This window comes from Bubalus bubalis, chromosome 8 (genome assembly GCF_019923935.1).
Source record: "Bubalus bubalis isolate 160015118507 breed Murrah chromosome 8, NDDB_SH_1, whole genome shotgun sequence".
Lineage (NCBI taxonomy): Eukaryota > Metazoa > Chordata > Mammalia > Artiodactyla > Bovidae > Bubalus > Bubalus bubalis.
The window spans coordinates 92,792,725-92,803,245 of NC_059164.1; the positions used below are offsets into that span (position 1 = coordinate 92,792,725).

General features: G+C 40.7%; 1 protein-coding gene across 2 annotated transcripts in view; it reads left to right on the forward strand.

The window, feature by feature from the left end:
* Window positions 1-10,521, forward strand: part of AHCYL2 (adenosylhomocysteinase like 2) — a 187,523-nt gene that overhangs the window by 115,856 nt on the left and 61,146 nt on the right. The gene's annotated exons all lie outside the window — the stretch shown is intronic.

Sequence of the window (10,521 nt, forward strand, 5' to 3'; positions counted from 1 at the left end):
CACACACAAGTCCCTTTGGCTTGTAATCTCTCTTTGGTTATTTGCATATCTCAGCCCAGTTTTTCAAAAGACTTGTCTGTTCAAACTGTTTCTGCTTCTTAACCTCTCAGTCATCCCTCAGTTTTCCCTAATCCTGTTTTACCCACATTACTCCCTCAAGTCATCAAAACTTCCATGTTGCCAAATCCTACAAACTATGTTCAGCTGTCATTTTGTTACACTTCTCAGCAGTATTTATCTGGTCAGTATTTAGTGAGTATTTAGTGAGTCAGTAATAGCTGAGTATTTAGTGGTCAGTAATAGCTGACCACTCTTTCCTTCTTGAAGGAATCTCCTTTCTTGACTTCTTTGGATTTTTCCTCTTACTTTTCTGGTGGCTGCTTCTTATATTTCAGTTGCTGGTTTTTCTTCTCTTCTACCCTGTGTGGTAGATCATGGATCAGAGCTCAGACTTGAATTCTGTTTGTTTGTTTGCTTTTTTTCTGCTCTCTAGGCAATTTTTATCCATTCCCCAAAATTTTTATATCTGTGTATACATGGGATTTAAATTACAGAGATGGATAAAATCTTGACTCTTTTATTTCAGCCTAGGCTTTCCTCTGAGCTCCAGACTGTATTCAGTTGCTATTTTGAATGCATTAGCATATCTTATAGACGTTTCAAACTTAACATGGTCAAAATTGAAGTCTTGGTATTCTTCCCACATCTATTTTTCCCCTGTTCTTCCACATTTTAACCAGTGTCACCCCTATTTAACCAGTTGCTAAAGCGAGGAAAAGGATGGTCATTACTTTAAAAAAAAAATAACTTATTTGGCTGCGCCGGGTCTTGGTTGTGGCATGCAGGAATCCTTCACTGTGGCATACGGGCTCTCTTATTGTGGCACGCAGGCTGAGTTGCTCTGTGTCATGTGAAATCTTTGTTCCTTGGCCAGGGTTCAAAACTTCATCCCCTGTATTGCAAGGTGGATTCTTAACCATGAGACCACCAGGGAAGTCCCCACTGATGCTCATTCTTGACACCTTCCTTACCCTTCACGTTGTCTGTTAACTAGGTCCAGCTGAGTCAACCACCAACATATTTGTCCTAAATCCATTCACTGCTGTCATTGTTGAGGTTACCATCATCTAGCATATGTTTTAATGACCTCCTAACTATTCTTCTCATTTCCATTCATGGTTATTTAGTTTTTCTCTTTTTATGGAGCCATGGTAATCTTTTAAAAACATAAATCTCTAGTGGCTTCCTATTATTCTTTGAGTAAAATTAAAACTGTTCTGTGACCTGTAAACCCTACATGGTCAATCAAGCCCTGTCTACCTCTCCAGTCACATTTAACCCTCCCTCTCATTGACAGTGTTCTTATACAAATAAGGATTTGGTAAAAATGGAATCCTGTTCCCAAGCACTTTTAAAAATATTAGTCACTGTAATGTGCAGAATTTTAACATTTATGAAAATATTGCCAGCCAAACTGAGCATTCATGAGTAGTTAGTTGCAAATGAGATATTTAAGACCGAACAGCTAATCTCTCCCTCTCCCCCTTAAAATTTCAGAGCCCTTATGTGTTAATTTTCTATAGCTTAAAATAATACAAGTGTATTTAATTATAATTCTTGGAGTCAGAAGTCCAACATTGGTCTCAGTGGACTAAAATCAAAATGCCAACAGGGCTGTATTCCATCTAGAGTAGAATCTACTTCCTTGCATTTTCCAGCTTCTGGAAGCAGCCAGGATTCCTTGGCCCCTTCCTCCATCCTCAAAGCCAGCATTATAGCATCTTTAAATCTCTCTCTGGCTCTCATTCTTCTGTCTCCTTCTTCCAAGTATAAGGAAGCTTTTGATTATATTGGGCTTTTGTTGTTTGGTCACTAAGTCCAACTCTTTGTGACCCTATGGACCGTAGCCCACCAGGCTCCTCTGTCCATGGGATTCTCCAGGCAAGAATATTTGGGTGGGTTGCCATATCCTCCCTCCAGGGGATCTTCCCAACCCAGGAATTGAACCCACATCTCATGCCTCCTGCATTAGCAGGCAAGTTCTTTACCACTAGCGCCACTGGGAAGCCCCTATCTCAGTAAAACTGGGGAGGGGACTAAAAATTTAATAAAAAATGTTGAACCATTGTTTTGTTTTAAATCCAATCAATGCATAGCTTTATTTCAGGATTTAGCCAACTGCTATTGTCAGGGTCATGAAAGACTGAGGAACTATCATAGATTGGAAGAGACTATGGAGACAGGACAACTGAATGTGATGTGGATCCTGGAACTGAAAAAGGACATTTGGAGAAACTTTTGAAATCTAAATAAAGCCTGTAATTTAGTTAATAGTATTGTACCAATGTTAATTCATTAGTTTTGATAATTACTGTGGTTTTATCTGTTAACATTAGAGGAAGTGTATATGGAATGTGGTGAAGTGTATATTAAGAAAAAGTCTTGCACTATTTTTACAAATTGTTTTTCTAAGTCCATAATTATTTCAAAACAAAACAAACAAATTTTTAAAAAGACAACATAAGGAGTGTAAGCCACAGAGTGGAAGATGTTTGCAAAGGACTCAGAATCTGTAAATGACTTATACAGATTAACAAGGGAAAGATCCACAATCTGTTAAAAAAAATAGGCAGAATACTTGAAAGGCCTCTTCATATAAGAGGATATCCAAATGGCCAATAAGCATAAAGATATGCTTGGCAGTACATAAGAGTTCCAGCTTCTCCAAGTTGGAACCCTTGTGCATTGCTGATGGGAATGTAAAATGATGCAGGTTCTATAAAATGCAATATGGTAGGTTCTAAAAAAATTAAACAAATTTCCATATGCTTCATCAATTCCACTCCTGGGTATATACCCTAAAGAACTGAAAGTAGAGTCTCTTAACAGATATTTGTCCACCTTTGTTTGTAGCAGCAGTATTCACAATAACCCAAAGGTGCAAACAACCCACATGTCCATCAATGGATGAATAAGAGATAAACAAAATGTCTTGTGTACATACAATGGAATATTATTGAGCCCTACAAAGAATGAAATTCTGATACATGCTGTAATACGGATGGACTTTAAAAACATACTAAGTGACATAAACCAGACAAAAGGACAGATACTGTATGATTTCCCTTATATGATGTACCTACTCAGATTCCGAGAGAAAAAAGGTAGAATAGTGGTAACTGGGGGCTGGGGGAGAAGGGAAATGAGGAGTGCTTGTTTAATGGGTACAGAGTTCAGTTTGGGATAATGAAAAATTCCTCAGGACAGCTGGTGGTGATGGGTGCTCAACAGTGTGATTGTACTTACTGCCACTGAACTGTCCACTTTAAAATCTTGTAAGATTTGCCGTTTTACCACATGCACAGATACATGCACACGGTGTTTCAGGCCTATATTCCTAATCAGTATAGATGCAGAAATCCTCAATAAAATACTAGCAAGTCAAGTTTAACAAGACATTAAAAGGATCTTACACCATGATCAGGTGAGATTTATCCCAGAGATGCAAGGATGGTTCAGTATCTGCAAATCAATCAATGTGATACCCCACACTAACAAAACAAAGGTGATCATCTCAACAGATGCAGAAAAAGCATTTGGCAAGATTCAACATCCATTCATGATAAAAACTCTCAGTGAAATGGGTTTAGCAGAAATGTAACTCAACAAAATAAAGGCCATAAAAAATGTGCTCAGTTGTGGTTGTGGTGGTAGTGCTGGTGATAAGATACAGACGAAAAATCACAGGCTGACACCGTTACTTACAATGCCTAAAATGGAGGAAGATCGACCATGCTAAGCACTGGCAAGGATATGAAGCCATGGAGCACGGATATCCTGCTGGTAGGACTACAAAATAGTACTGGTATTTTGGAAAGTTGCTTGATATTATCTACCTAGCTGGACATATGCATACCCTATAACCTAAGCAGTTCCTCTCCTACATACATACCTGTGTCCTACAGAAATATTTTCATGTGAGTACCATATGACATATACAAGAACAGTCACAGCAACATTATTTTTAAGGTCCCCAAACTGAAACCAACTTTCAACAGGAGAATGGATTCAATAAATGACAAATATTCATGCAGTGGGGGTATTTTAGGCTTCCCTGGTGGCTCATTGGTAAAGAATCTACCTGCAGTGCAGGAGACCAGGGTTCGATCTCTGGGTTGGAAAGATCCCCTGGAGAAGGAAGTACTTTCCACTCCAGTATTCTTGCCTGGAGAATGTCATGGACAGAGGAGCCTGACAGGCTACAGTCCACAGGGTGGCAAAGAGTCAGACATGACTGAGCGACTAACACTCACTTTTTCACTTCACAAATAAATGAACTCCTGCTAAATCAACAGACTTAGATAACTCTTAGAAATATACTGAGCAAGAAAAAAAGTGCATCTTTTATGGTATTTATATCAGGTTCAAATATAGGCAAAATTGATACGTGGTGATAGGAATCAGAGATTATCTTTAGGGAGGAGTGATGACTGAGAGGGGACAGGCAGAAGACTCTAGGGTGCTGGTAATGTTCTGTTTCCTTATCTGAATAGTGGTTACAGAGCTGTGTTGACTTTCGGAATTTTATCAAACTAACTTTTGACCTATGTACTTTTCTGTAGGTGTTATGCCTCAATTTAAAGTATCTTTAAAAAATAATGTAATAAGAAAAAAAATTTGTAAAAAAATAATGTAGTGAGGGGTCTACATTCCACATTTATTTAATGGCATTGTGCTTCATTATGTTATCCTACACTCTTCCTACCCTCCCCCTACTTTCCACTCTTTGAGAGAATTCAGAGCCCTGAGTTCACATCCCTGTCTGCTCTGATTCTCCTTGTTTTCATGTTTAAGAAGAAGCTTTCAAGTTTAAGCTTGACTTCTTTTTGAGGACAATTTTAGCTCAAGGTGCTAACCATGCAGCAAACTGAACTCACCTAAGTGGAACCCTAGGAGCTGTGTCATAGAGGTTGAGGATTTAAGTCCACACTCCACTCCCAGATTCTAGGGGACTTAACAGGGAGTGGGAAAGACAGCATGCACCATTTAGTGTACTGTAGTCTCTGAATTGCTTAATTGTAACAGTGACTGGATTAGTCAGCAGTAAGGAGATACATTTTGGAGTACTTAGGCATAATTTTCAGAGAAGGCAATGGCACCCCACTCCAGTACTCTTGCCTGGAAAATCCCATGGATGGAGGAGCCTGGTAGGCTGCAGTCCATGGGGTCGCTAAGAGTCGGACACGACTGAGCAACTTCACTTTGACTTTTCACTTTCATGCATTGGAGAAGGAAATGGCAAGCCACTTCAGTGTTCTTGCCTGGAGAATCCCAGGGACGGGGGAGCCTGGTGGGCTGCCGTCTATGGGGTCACACAGGGTCGGACACAACTGAAGCGACTTAGCAGCAGCAGGCATAATTTTGTTATGATGTTGTTTATGGCTTTGTCCATTCTTACACCTGCATCCCTTTTCCTTCCTTTTACCCTTCAGATGACTCACATGTTTTATTCATCTGGGGCTTTAGGCTACCCATTCTTTGAGTAAGTTCATTTTTTAAAAAAAATTCAGCACATATTCACTGGTATTTGCTATGTGCTTAGAATACAGAAATGAGACACATAATCTCTTCCTTCAAATTATAGTTCTAGTGTGGAAATAGATAAACGTTTAGTTATAGTATCAGCAGTGATATGTGCTGTAATCGAGATCAGTTTGGGTGATTACTCAATAACTCATTGAATTGATTCTTTTTTTTTATGGTCATGTCACACAGTTTGTGGAATCTTAATTCCCCAACCAGAAATTGAACCCAGATGCCGGGCAGTGAGAGTACAGAGTCCTAACCACTGACCACCAGGGAATTCCCTAGAATTGATTCTTAACCTAGACCTGGAGCTGGTAATACATGCTGAAGGAAGTTAGAGTGTGTGTGTTCAGAGTAGGGATCAAGGGAATTCAGAGAGCTGACGGCTGAGGCTCAGGGATTTGCAGAGGCTAAATCATGGCTTACTCCTTGGAAGGAAAGTTATGACCAACCTAGATAGCATATTCAAAAGCAGAGACATTACTTTGCCAACAAAGGTCCGGCTAGTCAAGGCTATGGTTTTTCCAGTGGTCGTGTATGGATGTGAGAGTTGGACTGTGAAGAAGGCTAAGCACTGAAGAATTGATGCTTTTGAACTGTGGTGTTGGAGAAGACTCTTGAGAGTCCCTTGGACTGCAAGGAGATCAGCCCTGGGATTTCTTTGGAAGGAATGATGCTAAAGCTGAGACTCGAGTACTTTGGCCACCTCATGCGAAGAGTTGACTCATTGGAAAAGACTCTGATGCTGGGAGGGATTGGGGGCAGGAGGAGAAGGGGACAACAGAGGATGAGATGGCTGGATGGCATCACTGACTCGATGGACGTGAGTCTGAGTGAACTCCGGGAGTTGGTGATGGACAGGAAGGCCTGGTGTGCTGCAATTCATGGGGTCGCAAGGAGTCGGACACGACTGAGCACTGAACTGAACTGAACTGAAGTCATGAAGGGTCTTGTATGTCATGCTAAGGAGTTTGTATTGTATTTGGAAGATAGTGGGGATCTATTAAGGCATTATAAGTGAGGAAATTATGTGATCAAACTGTAAAATAATTGTGCTGATGATAATCATGGATGAGTAAGTTAATTTAATGAATTGAAGTAGAGTGTTACAGGAATGGAGTTACCTAGGCCCTGTTGTGTAGTCCCAGCAGTGTTGGCATCATCTGAGAACTGTTAAAAATGTAGAAGCTTGGACCTATTCCATATTGACTAAATCAGAATCGGCATTTTTAACAAGATCTCCAAACAATTTGTAGGCACGTTCAAGTTTAAGAAGCACTGATTTAGAGGGATAGGATGATGGTCAGGCTTTAGACAGCTGGTGTGAAGACCATAGGACAGACTGCAGGAGAGTATGTGGAGAACATGCTCTTCTATGTGGAATTGCACTCACCCTCCCACCAAAGGCACGCCAGGTACCCCTCCTCATCCATTACCTTTCAGCTTAAACAGAGCTTCTCTGATGTGACACTCCCAGTAGGTATAATTGGTACCCTTGCCATATTCTCCCATAACAATTTTACTTTATCCCTTTTCACACTTTATTTTTGGTAATTATTTAATTGCCTGTCTCTCTCCTGCACCATGAAGGCAGGGACTGTCTTTCTATGCTGCTTGGTGCATGACAGGCACCCAGTAAATACCTGTGGTTCCGTTGAAAGATTTTACTGTGTATAAGAAGAAAATATGTATTTGAGTGTGTTGGGGGAATGTAATTGTTATATGTATTAATAATAATAGTAAATGTTAAATAGCACTGATGAGTTCCAGGCACTGTTCTATGTGTTTTATATATGTTAATTTATTTGATATTATTAGCAATCCTACAAGAAGAGATTCTTAATGTCCCTATTTTAAAGATGAGAAAACAGAGGCACAAGGCATAAGTAATATGCCTAAGGTTACACAGTTGGTAACTGATGAATCAAGATTCAAATTCACCTGGTACTACTCTGCTATGCCTAGTTTTGGACAAAATAGTTCCCTGGCACTATGCTGAGTGCTGTGTATTATATGTATTGCATAGGTGTGTGCTAAATTGCTTCAGTCATGTCCTTTGCGACCGTATGGACCATGGCCCACCAGGCTCCTCTGTCCATGGGGTTCTCCAGGAACAAACACTGGAGTGGGAAGCTGCCACATCCTCCTCCAGGGGAATCTTCCCGAGCCAGGGATTGAACCTACGTCTCATATTTCCAGTATTAGCAGGTGGGTTCTTTACCACTGATGCCACCTGGGAAGCCCATTACATGTATTATTTAATCTATATAACATCAATGTGCAGATGACACCACTCTTATGGCAGAAAGTGAAGAAGAACTAAAGAGTCTTTGATGAAAGTGAAAGAGGAGAGTGAAAAAGTTGGCTTAAAATTCAACATTCAGAAAACTAAGATCATGGCATCTGGTCCCATCACTTCATGGCAAATAGATGGGGAAACAGTGGAAACAGTGGCTGACTTTATTTTGGGGGCTCCAAAATCACTGCAGATGGTGATTGCAGCCATGAAATTAAAAGATGCTTGCTCCTTGGAAGAAAAGTTATGACCAACCTAGACAGCATATTAAAAAGCAGAGACATTACTTTGCCAACAAAGGTCCGTCTAGTCAAGGCTATGGTTTTTCCAGTAGTCATGTATGGATGTGAAAGTTGGACTATAAAGAAAGCTGAGCGCCGAAGAATTGATGCTTTTGAACTGTGGTATTGGAGAAGACCCTTGAGAGTCCCTTGGACTGCAAGGAGATCCAGCCAGTCCATCCTAAAGAAAATCAGTCCTGAATATTCATTGGAAGAACTGATGCTGAAGCTGAAACTCCAATACTTTGGCCACCTGATAGGAAGAGCTAACTCAATGGAAAAGACCCTGATGCTGGGAAAGATTGAAGGGAGGAGGAGAAGGGGACGACAGAGGATGAGATGGTCGGATGGCATCATGGACTCAATGGACAAGAGTTTGAGTAAACTCCAGGAGTTGGTGATGGACAAGGAGTCCTGGCTTGCTTCAGTCCATAGGCATCACAAAGAGTCAGACACGACTGAGTGACTGAACTGAACTGAACATCAATGTGAGGAGATGGTTTTATTACATGTTTTATGGATGAGGAAGCAAAGGCTCAAAAAGTTATACAGGTTACCAAAGATAGATACACTGCTTTTAAGTAGTGGAGCCAGTGTTTAAACCCAAGGGTTGACAGAGGATGAGATGGTTAGATAGCATCACTGACTCAATGGACATGGGTTTGAGTAAACTCTGGGAGATAGTGAAGGACCAGGAAGCCTGGCGTACTGCAGTCTATGGAGTTGTAAAAGTCAGACATGACTTAGCGACTGAACAACAGCAATCCAACTCTTAAAGCCCGTGGTCTTTAAGACCACGTCTGGAATATAAAAATACCTGTGGGATATGAGTCTTAAGATCACTGAGGAACCGAGAGATGGAATGTCTGACATTTAAGTTGGGGGTGTGAGAACTTAACAACTCCAGTTGCTCAGGTTACATGGGCATTTCAAGTTTGAAGGTGCAAAGGAGACTTAAAGTCTAGCAATTTCAGCCAGCCTCATAATTGACCAGATGGAACTTTGGACTCTGATGGTTAGGAACCTTAGCGTCTACAATAAGCTGTAACTTAGGTGACTAAGGAGTAGTTATTGCCTTTTCTTATGACCTTGAGACGGAGAAAGCGATGGCACCCCACTCCAGTACTCTTGCCTGGCAAATCCCATGGACGGAGGAGCCTGGTGGGCTGCAGTCCATGGGGTCGCTAAGAGTTGGACATGACTGAGCGACTTCACTTTCACTTTTCAGTTTCATTCATTGGAGAAGGAAATGGCAACCCACTCCAGTGTTCTTGCCTGGAGAATCCCAGGGACGGGGGAGCCTGGTGGGCTGCCGTCTATGGGGTTGCACAGAGTTGGACACGACTGAGCGACTGAACTGACTAACTGACTGATGACCTTGAGAAACCAGATGGATTACAAATACTGAATGTCAGAACTGGAAGGAACCAGTTCTCACCTTCCACAGTGCCCTCTTACCTACCTCCCTCTTATTTTGTAATAAGGAAACTGAAGAAGAGAATACTTTAGGTGACTTGCCAAAACCTAATAAAACTGTTAGTGACAAGCCAAGAATAGAGGGCAGGGTCACATTCCTGTATTCTTTGCCCTGTGCCTTATGACTCTCTGGGCCTCAGATTTATTGCCCCCTGTCTAAAACTCTTCTGCCATTGTAGTTGCTTCTTCAGCACATTGTAGTTACTTCTGGTTCTTTTTGACTTTGGGCCCTGGACATATTAACTTTTTGTCCTTTCCTCTCCAGCCTCAAGCATATACTCTCTCCAGCAAGTTGTCTGATTAATTTCATGATGATAGTAGTGTCAAGGTAGGAACACCCCTGGCACATAGAACTTCAGGTTGATCTTCTTCTTAGAATGAAAATGAGATTCCTTTGAGCTGTTGACACAGTCAATTTCTGTAAAACTTGAAGGCCACAGGAGCAGGTGCAGTTTGTGTATCCTTTTCAAGTTGCAAACTCCTAAATGTTAAGGCTGGTTATTATAATCACATGCAGGGGTCTCACTCCTGCTCTACCTATAGGTATATCTTTTAAGGCACTTTATAGTAAAATTAAATTAGAATGAAAACAACTTTATAACTATTCATAGTACTTAAACCTATACCCTGTGCCTAATACAGTCCTACTCAGTTAATAGACTTTCAGTTCTCAACTGTAATAGGTACTGTTTTATTTTTGTTTCAGAGTCATTACAGAAAGAAGGTAATAAGTATAAGGTATAAGAAGGTTGTAGTTTTCAAATGAAGTCTATTTTAGTTAAAACCTTACACTAAAAGAATGGTCTTCCTTTTAATCCACTTTATCAAATCTGACACTCTGATCACAGATGGCCTTATCAAAACTGAAACCCTGACCTCAGA